Here is a 15,676-nt window from a genome sequence, read left to right as displayed (position 1 = left end):
CAGCTCCGAATCCGCAGCTCCAAATGGGCAGCTCCAAATCCGCAGCTCCAAATGGGCAGCTCCAAATGGGCAGCTCCAAATCCACAGCTCCAAATGGCCAGCTCCAAATGGGCAGCTCCAAATCCACAGCTCCAAATCTGCAGCTCCAAATCCACAGCTCCAAATCCGCAGCTCCAAATCGGCAGCTCCAAATGGGCAGCTCCAAATCCGCAGCTCCAAATCTGCAGCTCCAGATCCACAGCTCCAAATCCACAGCTCCAAATCCACAGCTCCAGATCCACAGCTCCAAATCCACAGCTCCAAATCTGCAGCTCCACACCTTCCTCGTGCCTATCTTGTCTCCTTTATGCTCGTAACCAGTTGCCAGTTGAACACATCCCACTTCTTCTTTCACATCCCCTTAGAATTGGATCCCCCACTCTGAGGTCATTCCAGAGAATTCTCCATTGCTGTAAACGTCAGTGTAGCTGCATCATCAAAAGCCCCTAAAGCAGATGGTCTGGGTTAAAGCAAAAAGCCATTTATGCCAGTGAAACAGCATTATAGTTATTAGTGCAGCATTTTGGCAGTTTCTGTCAGCAATTTTTTCAACCCTGTAATATATGAAAGGATAAAAACACCATTTACTGTGATTTGCTCACCACATAATGAGGCCAGAGTGATACAGAACCAAAGTCAGGAAGAAAAGCCCTGCAAGTGGTTTTCTGTCCTCTTTTGCACTTTTTCAGGATCTTGGTGGATACACTAAATCTCCTCTCAGAGCCTTTCCCTCCTTGGGGGACTGGGGCACCCCATTACCCTGCAGCTCCCAGGCAGGCTGGGCCACCCTGGGCCATGGGAACCTCCAAGATCCCTTTCAAGCCAAGCCATTCTGTGATCCTTGTGATCCTTGGCCTCCTGGAACCACCAGCCTTGTTGGGAGTGGAGAGGAACCACAGCAGAGTGTTGGATGTCAACATTTGTGTGCATCCAGGTAAAGGTCTGTTCATTTCTATTCACAGTGTTGGGCATTTAACCCTTAAAAAGGCCTAATTAGAAGACAGATTAGTTGTTTGATCACCCTGTTGCAAGATAAAAAGCATGGAGACATATTTATACAGAATGTACATACATATGAGATGTGTACATATATTCCCATGTGCTGAAATAAGTTCTCCAATCCCCTAGTGGGTTTTTTTATTGGTAATAAAAAAAATCTTTGTTCAGAAGAAGGAAAATCAACAAATTAATTTCAGCATTGTGATCAGTGCATTCCCTTCATGTACTGTGGGCACCTAATTCACCATTTCCAACCCCAGGTCCCAAATGTTCCCACTCTGCCATAGCAGAGTCCTCAGCAAAGCTGTTAGGAAATAATGGAACATATTTTTGATGAAAAAAAAACCTGATTTCTGAGCTTGGATTTCCATGCAATTCACCATCTCTCTACCTTGAGTTTTGGTGCAAAGTTTCATGAAGAAACTGAGTATTAAGCAGCAACACATAGAAAATCACCACCAAGATGCTGCAGTGATACCATAAAATCCTTCTCCAGTTCCTGCTCTCCTGATCCACTTGGCATGAAGCGTTTCCTTGACTTCTACTTACTATCCTCATAAAAACCACAGGGGGTTCTTCTCACTGCTACTTGTTTTGTCAGAGATCCAGTAATTGGTGCCATGTGAATTAACATTTTGCAGTGACAGAACAGAGTTCACCAACCACACTGAGGAATGGGGTTCTGGAAAATCACTTCAGCACTTCAATCTTGGACAACCCACAGTGTTTGAGAAAAAATGGACTTGCACATCAAGTAGTTTATGTTACTCCTGCTGGCAACCACCTATGTGAGTATTTACAGCTCAAATAGAATCATGATAAAAAAATTAATTTTTTTGTGAAAATTCTCTTGTGTTTCTGTACTGGAATTGTTTTATCCTTACAAGGTTTGCATGTACTGCCTTGCAATGTTATACACTGCTTTGTTATAATTTTAGTCATTGGTGTCATGTTTAGCTTAGTTTGGTGCACTGAAAGTTCTGTCTGAGGTTCCTGATGTTGCCTGTGCCAGACAGTGAACAGTTAACGATGGCAGGGAAATAATGAGAAAGAAAAACCAGTCCCAACACCCTGCAAAGCCTCAAGGTACATTTTCAAAGATTGCTGGAAGGGTTGGAATTCTCCAGCCTCCCGTGGGGTACCTCTGCTCTCCAGGCTACTTGGATCATCTTCCCCCTGATATCCTTGACTTAACTGAGCTGCAGGGTGAGACACAGGCGGTGCAGGCGCCGGCGCTGCAGGGAGCCCTTCCCTGGGCTGCAGGGCTGGGACTCTCCGGGCTGCTCCAGCCAGACTGAACACACTGAGCTGCAAAAACCCTCCTTGAAACCCCCCAGGCACCGGGGAGGGCTTTTGATTTGCAATCTTTTTGAGCTGGGGTCACCTATTGCAGCTCTGGCCTCGCTGTCACATAAAAGAGGCCTTCAAATCCCCCCCTTTTGTCTGCTGGGATCCTTTTTTTCCAGCATTCAGCCTTTGTGGTCACAGTTTAATCATTTAAGGTGATAAAAACCTCACCTGACAGTGGGTTCTCAATTCTAATGGAGTCATTTTTAGCTGGTATTGTTAGAAAAGAAGTTTAAAAAATGAACTCAGGCTTTCAAACTGGAAGCAACCGGTACTTCTAAGAAGCTGTTCTGGAAAATTGGCTGAGCAGTGCTAAAGAAATGGAAGGAAATTTCAGTGTTGTCCTGAAAAATTACTTTAATCCGGTAAAATCAGGACTGTGGGAGCCAGAGCTCTGTGCTGGAGGTGGAAACCTGCTGGTTCCAGCCCTGGCCCATCACTTAATCACCTTGTCTTGGGTTTGGTGCTGGATGAGGAGCACTGAACATATCCATGATATGGGGGTGTTTAGCCTGGAGAAGAGGAGGCTCAGAGGTGACCTCAGCACTGTCTGGAACTGCCTGAAGGGAAGTTCTGGCCAGGTGGGGGTTGGTCTCTTCTCCCAGGCACTCAGCAATAGGACAAGGGGGCACGATGGGCTCAATCTCTGCCAGGGGAAATTGAAGTTGGAGATCAGAAAAAACTTCTTTGCAGAGAGAGTGCTCAGGGATTGGAATGGGCTGCCCAGAGAGGGGGTGGATTCCCCATCCCTGGAGGTTTTTCAGCTGAGCTTGGCCGTGGCACTGAGTGCCATGATCTGGTAAAGGGACTGGAGTTGGACCAGGGGTTGGACTGGATGATCTTGGAGGTCTTTTCCAACCCAATCCATTCTATGATTCTGTGATTTTATGGATGTGGTACTGAGTGAGAATCCACCATGTCTTGATCCAACCCCACTGTGATCACCAGCCCAGGGCACAGAGTGCCCTGGGCTGGTGATCACAGTGGGGTTGGATCAAGGGTTGGACTTGACAATCTCGGAGGTCTTTTCCAACCCAATCCATTCTATGATTCTATTCCATGAATCAGTCGGGTCCCCGAGTGACTCCCTCCTGAGACTGGGGGAGTTCCTGAACTGCAGCACCTCCAGAGCCTTCCCATCACTCCCCTCTCATTTTTAAAATAAGAGGGGAGTCACTATCAAATCATATTATTTGATATTTAATTCTTGTCCAGCCTGGACAGATGAAGGGCAGCAGGACGGAGGGTTCGGGCTGTGGCCGGTGGCCCTTTGCTGTCCCCGCGGGGCTGCCCCGTGGCACGGAGGGCAGCGCTCCTGCTGCCCCTCGTCCGCTCCGCACTGGCACCGCTCATGTGCTCTCTGTCGCCGCTCCTCTGCCCTCCGTGTCACCGCTGTCGCCGTTTCTCTGCTCTCGATGTCGCCGCTCCTCTGCCCTCCGTGTCACGGCTCATCTGCCCTCGGTGTCACCGCTCCTCTGTCCTCGATGTCGCCGCTCCTCTGCCCTCCGTGTCACGGCTCATCTGCCCTCGGTGTCACCGCTCCTCTGTCCTCGGTGTGGCCGCTCCTCTGCCCTCCGTGTCACCGCTCCTCTGCTCTCGGTGTCGCCGCTCCTCTGCCCTCAGTGTCACCGCTCCTCTGCTCTCGGTGTCGCCGCTCCTCTGCTCTCGGTGTCGCCGCTCCTCTGCCCTCCGTGTCGCCGTTCCTCTGCCCTCCGTGTCACCGCTCATCTGCCCTCGGTGTCACCGCTGTCGCCGCTTCTCTGCTCTCGGTGTCACCGCTTCTCTCTTCTCCGTGTGGCCGCTCCTCTGCTCTCAGTGTCGCCGCTCCTCTGCTCTCGGTGTCGCCGCTCATCTGCCCTCCGTGTCACCGCTGTCGCCGCTCCTCTGCTCTCCGTGTCACCGCTCCTCTGCCCTCAGTGTCACCGCTCCTCTGCTCTCCGTGTCACCGCTCCTCTGCCCTCAGTGTCACCGCTCCTCTGCCCTCCGTGTCACCGCTCCTCTGTCCTCGGTGTCACCGCTGTCGCCGCTCCTCTGCCCTCCGTGTCACCGCTGTCGCCGCTCATCTGCCCTCCGTGTCACCGCTCCTCTGCCCTCAGTGTCACCGCTCCTCTGCCCTCAGTGTCACCGCTCCTCTGTCCTCGGTGTCGCCGCTCATCTGCCCTCCGTGTCACCGCTCCTCTGTCCTCGGTGTCGCCGTTCCTCTGCTCTCCGTGTCGCTGCTCCCCGGGAGCTCCGAGCAATCGGCCAATCTCCCCCAGCACAGCCACGAATCCCCAGCCCCGCTCACTGAGGCGCGGCGGGACCGCCGGGAATTAATCCGAGGGGGAATGCTGTGAATTCCTGCGCTCGCTTTCTTTGCCGGGCGCAGCTGGTGGCGGGGCCACTGCCAGATGAAAGCAGCGCTGTCAGCTCCCAGCAGCCCGGCTCCATCCAGCCGCATTCCAGGCATGGACGGGCCTCAGCTGCTCCTCGGGTGCTGCTTCCCTCTGCCACGCTGGACACAACAGGAGGCCGAATTCCACACACCTCCCTTTCCTGACTTTCAATCTGCTTTTTGGAGTTACCAAATTCCCTGAGCCACCTTCCTCGGCAGGGGCAGAGGAGGGGCAGGCACTGAGCTCTGCCCTGTGGGACCAGGGACAGCACCCAGGGAATGGCTGAAGCTGTGCCAGGGCAGGGACAGCACCCAGGGAATGGCTGGAGCTGTGCCAGGACAGGGACAGGGCACAGGGAATGGCTGGAGCTGTGCCAGGACAGGGACAGGGCACAGGGAATGGCTGGAGCTGTGCCAGGACAGGGACAGGGCACAGGGAATGGCTGGAGCTGTGCCAGGGCAGGGACAGGGCACAGGGAATGCCTGGAGCTGTGCCAGGGCAGGGACAGCACCCAGGGAATGGCTGGAGCTGTGCCAGGGCAGAGACAGCACCCAGGGAAGGGCTGGAGCTGTGCCAGGGCAGGGACAGGGCACAGGGAATGGCTGAAGCTCTGCCAGGACAGGGACAGGGCACAGGGAATGGCTGGAGCTGTGCCAGGACAGGGACAGGGCACATGGAATACCTGGAGCTGTGCCAGGGGAGGGACAGCACCCAGGGAATGGCTGGAGCTGTGCCAGGACAGGGACAGGGCACAGGGAATGGCTGGAGCTGTGCCAGGGCAGGGACAGCACCCAGGGAATGGCTGGAGCTGTGCCAGGACAGGGACAGGGCACAGGGAATGGCTGGAGCTCTGCCAGGGCAGGGACAGCACCCAGGGAATGGCTGGAGCTCTGCCAGGGCAGGGACAGGGCACAGGGAATGGCTGGAGCTGTGCCAGGGCAGGGACAGGGCACAGGGAATGGCTGGAGCTGTGCCAGGACAGGGACAGGGCACAGGGAATGGCTGGAGCTCTGCCAGGGCAGGGTCAGGGCACAGGGAATGGCTGGAGCTGTGCCAGGGCAGGGACAGGGCACAGGGAATGGCTGGAGCTGTGCCAGGGCAGGGACAGCACCCAGGGAATGGCTGGAGCTCTGCCAGGGCAGGGACAGGGCACAGGGAATGGCTGGAGCTGTGCCAGGGCAGGGACAGGGCACAGGGAATGGCTGGAGCTGTGCCAGGGCAGGGTCACGTTGGATCTCAGGGAAAGGTCCTTCCCCCAGAGGGTGGTGGGCACTGCCCAGGCTCCCCAGGGCAGTGGGTACAGCCCCAAGGCTGCCAGAGCTCCAGGAGGGTTTGGATGATGCTCTGGGGCACAGGGAGTGACTCCTGGGGCTGGGCCTGGGCAGGGCTGAGGGTTGGACTGGATGGTCCTTCCAGCTCAGCATGTCCTGGGATTCTGTGGAAATGAGAATGGAGATATTTTGAAGGTTAGGGCACAACATCACAGAAACTTGGGATGGGAGAATGTATTGACAGCCCATTGTCTTGCCTCTTTGGAGTTGTTCTTTTCCTGATCTTAAATTTCCTAACTGAGGTTTCCTTGATGTAACAGGGAAGCTGTTCCTAAGGAGCTTTTCATGGAGAATTCTGTTTTCTTTAGGATGTCAGTGTTCAGTTACTGCAATGCTGGCACAGGTGCCCAGAGAAGCTGTGGCTGCCCCAGCCCTGGGAGTGTCCCAGGCCAGGCTGGACAGGGTTTGGAGCACCCTGGGGACAGTGGGAGGTGTCCCTGCCATGGCAGGGGTGGCACTGGATGGGCTTTAAGGTCCCTTCAAACCCAAACCATTCTGGGAGCCTCTGACTCTGTAAATTTGGGATTTGAGGTTTCATTTAAATTTCAACATATATAAATCCAAAATGATGTTTCACTGCTCTTTTGTCATTCTGCAACTACTTTTTCATTCTGACTTTGATTATCAAGGGCATTCCCGGGCCCCTTCAGCACCAACCTCTGTATTTCTGCTGTATCCTCAGTGTCCTCAGCCTCCTGAACTTCTTGGCTGGGAAGAACCAAACAATTTGCTATTCAGTATCTTTTTGTGCTTTTCTCTGACTCTCTCAGTATCTTTATCTTGTACTTGCATATGTAAAAATCTGTAATTTTAGTTATTTTTCTGTCCTAAGGCTTGTATTCCTACTAGTGAGGACGTGCTGGAGACTAAGCAGACATTGTTTAAACATTTCCCTTCTTGCTCCACTGGGACTCTGCAATCTGTCTTGCTGAAGAGAAAAAAGATTAATCATTCTTGGGTTTTGTTTTGTTTTTTTTTTTTTCAGAATACTTGATTCTGACAGTGCATCAAATTTGTGTGGCTTAACTGTGCTGCAGACACTTTCCCCCTGTTGTTTGAGTCATACCATCTTATTTTATCCAAGTTCTTTGAAATAACTCTCTGAAAGGTCAACCTTACTTTAGTAATCGGGATTTTAGGGGTTTGGTAGGAACAACCTAGTTCCAAATAATTCACCTGGACAACATGTTATTGGAGGAAAGAAAAACACCTCCCCATTTCTCTGCTTTCCTCTCTGCACAGGTTTTGGAGCCCTGGGGTCTCGGGGTGCAGAACCCTCACCCTGTGGAGAGCTGAGGAATGAGCAGAACATGCAATTCCTTCTGCACAGAGGGGGAATTATTTACTGCAGATACAGCCTGACAATAAATGAGTACACCCCCAAGAGTCTGGAAGGAACAGAGGAGGAGCAGTGAGTCATTCCTGAGTCATGGAGCCTCCCCGGATTTATCCTGGGCTGATGTTCTGCACGCACCACTCCTTGATCGGGGCTGTCTGAAAGGACAACCCTGAATATAATTGTGGAAAAATAAATGCCAGCAGCAATCAGTCCTTGGCAGCACCAGACTGCAGCAGGTTTTGTAAGAGCCTCCCTCTATCAGGTCAGTATTTTGATAAGAAATGGTGACCAAAATGCAGAGCAGGTTGGTTTGGCTGCTCAGCCAGTCTGCAGTGAGGGGCTGGCACATCACCCCTCTGCAGTCCCTGGAATGGGTGGTGGGGGCTGTTTGGGGAGGATTTGGGGGATCAATCAGAGATCCCTGCATTGTTAGAATGATGGAGAGAGGCAGCACTTACTGTGCTTTTTCTTTCTTCCCAGTTCCTCCACAGGCTGTGCCTGCAGGGAGCATTTTCCCTGGTCAGCACAGTTTGGTGCCTGAGGCCACAGGGGGACCTGCCCTGCTCAGTGCCCATTCCTGAGGGCAGGGGATGGAGGTTCCAGACCCCTGGCACAAGCAAGGCATCCTGTAATCAAATCCATCTGGGTTTCCCTTGGTTGGGAACCACCACTGGAGAATACCAATTGTACCAGAAGCTTTCTCAGTCCAACAAAACTCATGTAAGGGATTTGTGCCAGTCCTGCACTCCTGGTTAGAGGACCAGAGGTGTCCAGAACACCCTGCAGTCCCCTGTGCCTTGGGCTCCAGAGTAATTCCAGCAGCCTCACACCCTTCTATGGCACAGTACAAAGGAACAGGAAAGCTGCTTTGAAGTCATGTCCCTGTTCTTTGCCAAAGCACAGGGAAGAGGAGCTGAAACTGTGGAGTTTAGACTTTGCTGTAATGTGTTCTGAGGTGGGAGGTGCTCATAACCTCGTCAGGACTGCTCACCCCATGAGCATCCCAGAGCTGTGACTGTGTTTGTCTCACCAGGCACCAAAATCAGGATCTGAACCCCTGTTTAAGGCAATTTGGTGCTTTAAGCTCTTTGCAGCTTTGACTGCTCTTAGCTGGCAGAAGAGCTGTGCATGTTGGATGAGATATTAGACAAAAATCCTTCCCTGGGAGGGTGGGCAGGCCCTGGCACAGGTGCCCAGAGAAGCTGTGGCTGCCCCAGCCCTGGGAGTGTCCCAGGGCAGGTTGGACAGGGCTTGGAGCAGCCTGGGCTGGTGGAGGGTGGGTGGCAAGGATCTATTAGCTGTGTGAGATAAAAGGATTGCTTTCTGCTTGGCTTGCAGCTGCAGGGGCCCAACAAGCAGCAGAGCCAGCACATGATAAGCTTCAGGAATGCGTGAAGAAGGAGGAGGAGGAGGAGGAGGAGGAGGAGGAGGAGGAGGAGGAGGAGGAGGAGGAGGAGGAGGAGGAGGAGGAGGATGGTGGAGGAGGAGGAGGAGGAGGAGGAGAATGGTGGAGGAGGAGGAGGATGGAGGAGGAGGAGGAGGAGGAGGAGGAGGAGGAGGAGGAGGAGGAGGAGGAGGAGGAGGAGGAGGAGGAATGGTTCCTTCCCTTGTAAGGATCAGACTTCTGTCAGATCAGCTCTGTCCACCTCCTGTAACTTCACCCTGAACCTCCCACCATGTTCCAAAATGGAACAGGCAGCAGGTCAGTTAAAACTGAACAGGCTTTCAAACTCGGGTGCTGGTGCAGGATGAGGGACCAGCAAGTTAAAACAACCCCAGAACCCCCCCGAGGGTGCAGAGGGGCCAGGAGGGTTCTGATCTGTCCTCATCTAACAGACCCTTCAGGCTTATTATTTCTCTTTCCCTGGGAAAGTTTTATGAATTCTAACTACAATAAATGTCAGCTATCTTGGCAGGGGTCTGCCTTAATGACAGTTCTGGTTTAAAGATGATGAATGTTCACTGTAGAAATTCATTTTCCTTCTTCCTGTTGACTGAGAGAAGTATTGATAACAGTCTCAGGAGAAGAAGCCTATGACTAAATGCATTTAAAGTGTATGTAAATAAATAAACCCCCTTATTCCTATTTATTCTGCACAGTCAATATGGTATAAATGAGAGGTTTGGGTTAAAGAGCAGTGCTGAGTTTGATCTGAGAGGACTCCATGAACTCACTGTGGCAGACACTGTGCTGAACCTCACAGTGTCAGCAGGACAGGAAGGCAAAATTCAACAGAATTGTCATGGCACAAGGAGGAATATTTATTTCTGTGACTTTTCTATCAGATGGAGTCCTGGTTCATGACCAGTTCTTGCTTCCTGCTGCTTGAACAGCAGTTCTCTTGGAGTCACAGAATCCTGGAATGGTTTGTGTTGGGAGGGACCCCAAAGCCCACCCAGTGCCACCCCTGCCCTGGGCAGGGACACCTCCCACCAGCCCAGAGTGCTCCAAGCCCTGTCCAGCCTGACCTTGGACACTTCTCACTGCACATTCTAATCAACTGAACACTCTGAGGCAGTGACGAGCTCTCAGAAACCAGACACTGATGTAATTGGACTTTATATTCAAATCATTTTATTAAGCACAGCGTAGGAAGTTTGGCTGCAGTTTTTCAAAATAACTGAATCCAAAATAAGTTGCTACACCTACAGCAATAGCAGTTGCAGACAGACTGCAGATCAGAATGTTATTCACAGCATCACACTTGTGATCAATAGCTGGGAGAGGGTTGCTAGAAATAGTCCTGCCATGGCAAACACACCCGGTGTTCGCTTCCTGCTGCCTCAGAACAGGTCGTGCCCCAGTCCCTGCAAAGCTGCTGCTGGATGTGCCTTCAAGAACACAGAGAAGCAGCAAAGCTTCTCAGCTCAGTGGGGAACTCTGGCTGGTTCCATCTGCCTCTCAGCCTGCAGGGCCAGGGAGGAGGAACCCGGGGGTGCAAGTCCCCAGCAATGGCTCTGGGAGGGGTTGGCTCTGGAGCAATCTGGCAATCTCTCCTTTCATCTTGTCGGCAGCAGTGGGCCCTGGAGGCAGAATGATCCCCACAGAAGGGTCACAGAATCATGGAATTGTTAGGCTGGGAAAGCCCTCTCAGACCACTGAGTCCAACTATCCCCCAGCACTGCCAAGGCCACCACTCACCATGTCCCCAAGTGCCACATCCACAGGACTCTCAAATCCCTCTTGGGATGGGGACTCCACCCCTGCCCTGGGCAGCTGTGCCAGGGCTGGACAGCCCTTTCCATGGAGAAATTTTCCCAATATCCAACCTAACCCTCACCCAGTCCACAAGAATTCACACAGCCCCTTGATGAACCGGATGGGAGATCAATTCAGCTGGAAGAGCAAGAACCAACATTCCCATTCCTACAAAAAAGGATCTCCCAGCCAGAGGATTCCTCAGTCTGTGCAGTGCTGTGGAAACAGGACTCAGCACTGTCTGAGTTGTGCCTGAAGCAGCCCAGGCTGGGAATGTGAGAGTCTGAGGCTACACCTGGAAACAATTTGCTCTCCATCCCTTTTCCCTCCCTCTCTCTCTCTCTCTGCAGCTGCCTTTGCTTGATTTCCCTCCACAGCACCACAAAGGGCTTTACAAGCACGGAGCAGGGAGAATTCCTGTGCCCAGGGCTGGGGAGAGCTGGGGCTGCTGCCAAGGGAATGTCTTTGGAACTGGGGCCAACTAATCAGGTAAATGACTCCAGTCTGCCCATGCCAAGCACTGTCCTTTGCTATTCCCCAAATATTTATGTCTTTGCTAAACACATAAACATTTCAACAGTGGTCTCTTATTTCCAGCACTTCATGTGAAGTTGCTGTTTGCTTGTTCCAATCTGCCTGATCCACAGTGGGGGAGCTCCTGACCTGCCTCAGCAGGGCCACAGAGCCCCAGAATCCCAGACACAAACCCCCCAGGGGAGGGATGGGAGGTGGGGACAGGTTGGCTCTGCTGCTGCACGTCCCTTACCTGCAGCTGAAGTCCCTTATTTCTCTTTTTCCTTCCTTTTTCCTCCTTCTCCGCATTTTTAAACAAGAATTTGAGGTTGAAAAAGCATTTCCCTCTGAACTCTCCAAAAGGAGCAAAAAATGCAGAAGTTGGGGAAGTTCATGTAAATCAGCTGGTTAATGTAAATGTAGTCATTCATTTATTGTAAATTCAGCCTGGTGTTTCCTCTACCATTTTCTAATAATTTACACACTCAGTAAATCTTTTTTTTTAAGCCCTGAGCTCCCCACTGATCTACTCCTAAGGGTTGGTTGAGTAATGGAGGAGCTGAATTAATCAGCATTGTGTGGTCTGTGGCAGGCAGGAGATAAAATTCCTGAGTCCCCGTTACTTCATTTACTCTGCAAAAAGCCTTCCCTCGATATTTTTAGAGCTTAGAGGAGGGCACAAACAGAGCCAGTTACATCTAAATAGCACTTTCTCCAAAAGTTTGCTATTCCCTTAATGTTCATGAATATTTCAGGACGTGTTAAGAGGTTTCGGTGCATTCCAGGACAATAATTCCAGGGTTCTCTTTTGCCTTCGCAGGAAATGTGGCTTGACTGTGACACACTCTGGATTATTCTTTCAGACAGAGGTTTTGCTGTTACAGAATCAGATCTCCTGAAAATGTACCACCATCTGGAGTCCTTGACATGAGATGGGCATCACTTTGGGCTGTTAGGAGAGTAAAGATCTCTCTAAAAGTTCATTCATTCCCTCAAACCATGAGCAGCACTGCATTTAAGGAACAGAGTTTGTTTTTCTCACCCTTTCAGGTCGTGGTTTTCAGTTGCTTGAGCTGGTAGATACACCTGGATAAAAATTGCAGTGACAGAAACACACAAGATCCCCAAATTAGTCTTTTCCAGCTGAAATGTCTGTGATTTATTGTGAAAAACTGCAGGGATTTGCATCAGCCTGTGGTGTAGCATTTGGGAAAGGTTAGCTTAATGTTGGCATAAATTAATTAAATAGTTAAATAATTTCATTACTAATCTGCCTTTCATTATATTGATGCATTTTTAATGTACCATAAGACTTCTTAAAAATAATATTCTGTTTAACAGATACATCTGCAGCCTGCAAAGTGTATGAGCACTGAACTAAGGGATAAAATCCATGTCAGAGCTCACAACACAGGCTTAGCCTGGTTGCCTTTCCTTTAAAGAAATGCCTGACAGCAATTATTCAAAGGCAATTATTCAAATTTCAAAAACCAGAATGAGAGAGAAACCAATAATAAAACTATCTGGGTCATTTCTTCTTGCAGTGGGAGCAGAGCCCTCACAGAAACTGAGACCAGCTGGAGTGAATCCCTCCCTCAGAGCACAACCTGAACTCACCCCCCAGGTGCTGGAGGGGGGTTTGCACCAAAGTCATGGACTCCCTTAGGGTGGGAAAGACCCCCAAGTGCAGAGCTGTGCCTTGGGGCAGCCACTGTGCCCGCTCTGCCTTCGGGAGCAGCAAGGCAGAGGGTGAGGAACCACCCAGACTGCTGGGTTAGCACCCGAATCACTGCCTGGCAATTGGACACCACAGATTATCCCCCCTAAATTAGCCATCAGCTTCATTAACTGTTTCGGGCTCTGAGCTAAATGAAGATGGTGAGATCGAGCAATGCAAAGTCCTTTCACCGCTCTCGTGCTGTTGTTTAGCTCAGTTAAGTGGTGCTGGACTAGTCAGTGCCACAGAGACAGCAATTACTGTTCCACTCACCCAGGGCCACAGCGCTGTAGCAGCTGCTAATTACAGCTGGATTAATCAATGACTTTATTTTTTTCAGTTAAATGTCTCCCTGACATCCGATCCCATCAGATCTCGGAAGCTCAGCAGGGTCAGCCCCGGATTAGTCCTTGGATGGGAGACCTCCTGGGCAATGCCGGGTGCTGTAGGTTCTAGTCCTGAGGACTTCACTGGCACTGTCCAAGCTCGCTCGGCCGTGGCAGATGAACCTCAGGACTGAAACGGTGGGGCCAGTTCTGCACACGCTGAGCCTCACCTAAAATCCACTGCCCAGGCTGGAAGGGCACGTGGGGACAGCCCTGCCCAAATCTTTGTTCGTGAAGTTTGGCCATACCTGGTGTTGTTTAGCTCAGTTAAGTGGTGCTGGACTAGTCGGTGCCACAGAGACAGCAATTACTGCTCCACTCACCCAGGGCCACAGCGCTGTAGCAGCTGCTAATTACAGCTGGATTAATCAATGACTTTTTTTTTTTTGCAGTTAAATGTCTCCCTGACATCCGATCCCATCAGATCTCGGAAGCTCAGCAGGGTCAGCCCCGGATTAGTCCTTGGATGGGAGACCTCCTGGGAACATCAGGGGCTGTAGGTTCTAGTCCTGAGGACTTCACTGGCACTGTCCAAGCTCACTCGGCCGTGGCAGATGAACCTCAGGACTGAAACGGTGGGGCCAGTTCTGTGCACGCTGAGCCTCACCTAAAATCCACTGCCCAGGCTGGAAGGGCACGTGGGGACAGCCCTGCCCAAATCCTCGCTCGTGAAGTTTGGCCATACAATCAGTGCCAACAGAGGCACTGACTCCTGCCAGCTGCACTGCCCTGCCACGGGTCACCTCCTCGAGCTGTGGGACCTGCCTGTGCCTCTTGGCCAGCTCCGTGGCCAGCCCAGTGCTCTGGTGCAATTTGGAATCAGGGAATTCAGGGAATCAGCCCACAAATGTGCTGGGTGGGGAACAGGCACAGCTGAGGAGCAGGAGGTTCCTTGGGCAGGGATGGAAACCTCCAAGGAGCTCAGCTCACAGCAATGACTGCTCTGGCCATCCCACCTCAAATCAGCTGCTCTTGGAGTAAAAGCCTGCACTTGGCTCAGATGGAAAATAAGATTAACAAGAAAACCATTTTTCTTTCTATTTTTTCCCCTGTCTAATACACAGACCTTTATTTAAGAGAACAAACCCCCTTAACTTGCTAATTTTACTTCAGTCCCCAGTCTTGCCTTGATTACACCGTCCTACATTTCTCATCCTGGATAGATCCTTCTCCTTATTTTCTCTGGCAAGAGCCAGAATATGATATTACTTGGCAAGAGGAATGTGTGTCTAAAATGTCAAATTACAGCCTGTAACTATTATGGGATAGTTTTGGCAATAGCCCCTTGTGGCTGCTCCAAAGCAGAGCTCTCTGTCTGGGAGATCCTCACACCTAATCCACACCTTCTCTTTGGGTTTAGGAGGCATTTGGGGCACGTCTCCCAAGGGGAGCATTATTGCTTTGGTTTAACTTTCAATTCCTAATTTCTCACTGGTTCTGAGCCTTCAGATTGCATGAACTGATCACTCTGTGTTTACACACTGGGCCAACACTGAGGGTTTCAAATAATTTTTTTTTACCAAATCCAAAAGAGCCACCTACATATATAAGAATAAAATGATACAGATGGTTCATGTTAGTTCCACTATTTCCTCTGGACACAGACAGGACTGTTACCACTGGAACTTGATTAAATCTCTGATGCCTCTGCCACCTTAATTAACTGATCTCAGCTTTCACTAACCCTGAATTCGAGTGTGTTGCTTGGTGTTACAATTCTAAGGTAGGTACCACCCACACAAACACTCAATCCATGTGTATTTCTTCACTTACCATGGAAATATGAAAAAATGGCTTTGTTTTAGTTTTTTTTTTTAAATTTAGCATATGCTAATTCAATTTCCAGTGCTAAATTTGGAATGGATTGGATTAGTGGGACCCTAAAAGGTTAACAGATAAATGATAAGTGTCAAACCCCTGGAATTTTTGTTGTTGTCTGGACACCAACAGGAGCAGCTGAACCAGGAAGACTCTGCTACAAACAGTTGTACAATTCAGGCTAATCCTGCTGTGCTAAGATGGGATGCTGGGCATAGGTTTGTCAGAAATACAACGTTCCCTGCTTGCTTTTGAGGAGGTCCCACAGCAGGAAGGGCACCCTCCAGCCTGGCTGGATGCCTGAACTCATTCCAGCATCCAGTGCTCCCCAGTGTGGTTCCTGCTGGGATATTCAGTGCCTTGGAGGCTCTTCATCCAACTGTGCTGTGCCTGAGCTGGTGTGGGTGATGTCCATCCCTGGAGGGGGTGGAAACACAGACAGATGGGTAGAGAAATGCCAGACTGGGGTGGTGTTGGGAAGGGAAAGCCGTGATGGATGCAGGTGCCTGACAAGGTTGGGATTGGGTTGGATGAGGAGATTCAAGGTGAGGCAAGAAGCCCAGTCAGAGGGGGTGACTGTGGGAAAAGTCATCACAGGAGTTTGGTGGGAGGT

Source organism: Pithys albifrons, chromosome 10 (assembly GCF_047495875.1).
Source record: "Pithys albifrons albifrons isolate INPA30051 chromosome 10, PitAlb_v1, whole genome shotgun sequence".
Lineage (NCBI taxonomy): Eukaryota > Metazoa > Chordata > Aves > Passeriformes > Thamnophilidae > Pithys > Pithys albifrons.
This window is presented reverse-complemented; position numbering follows the sequence as displayed.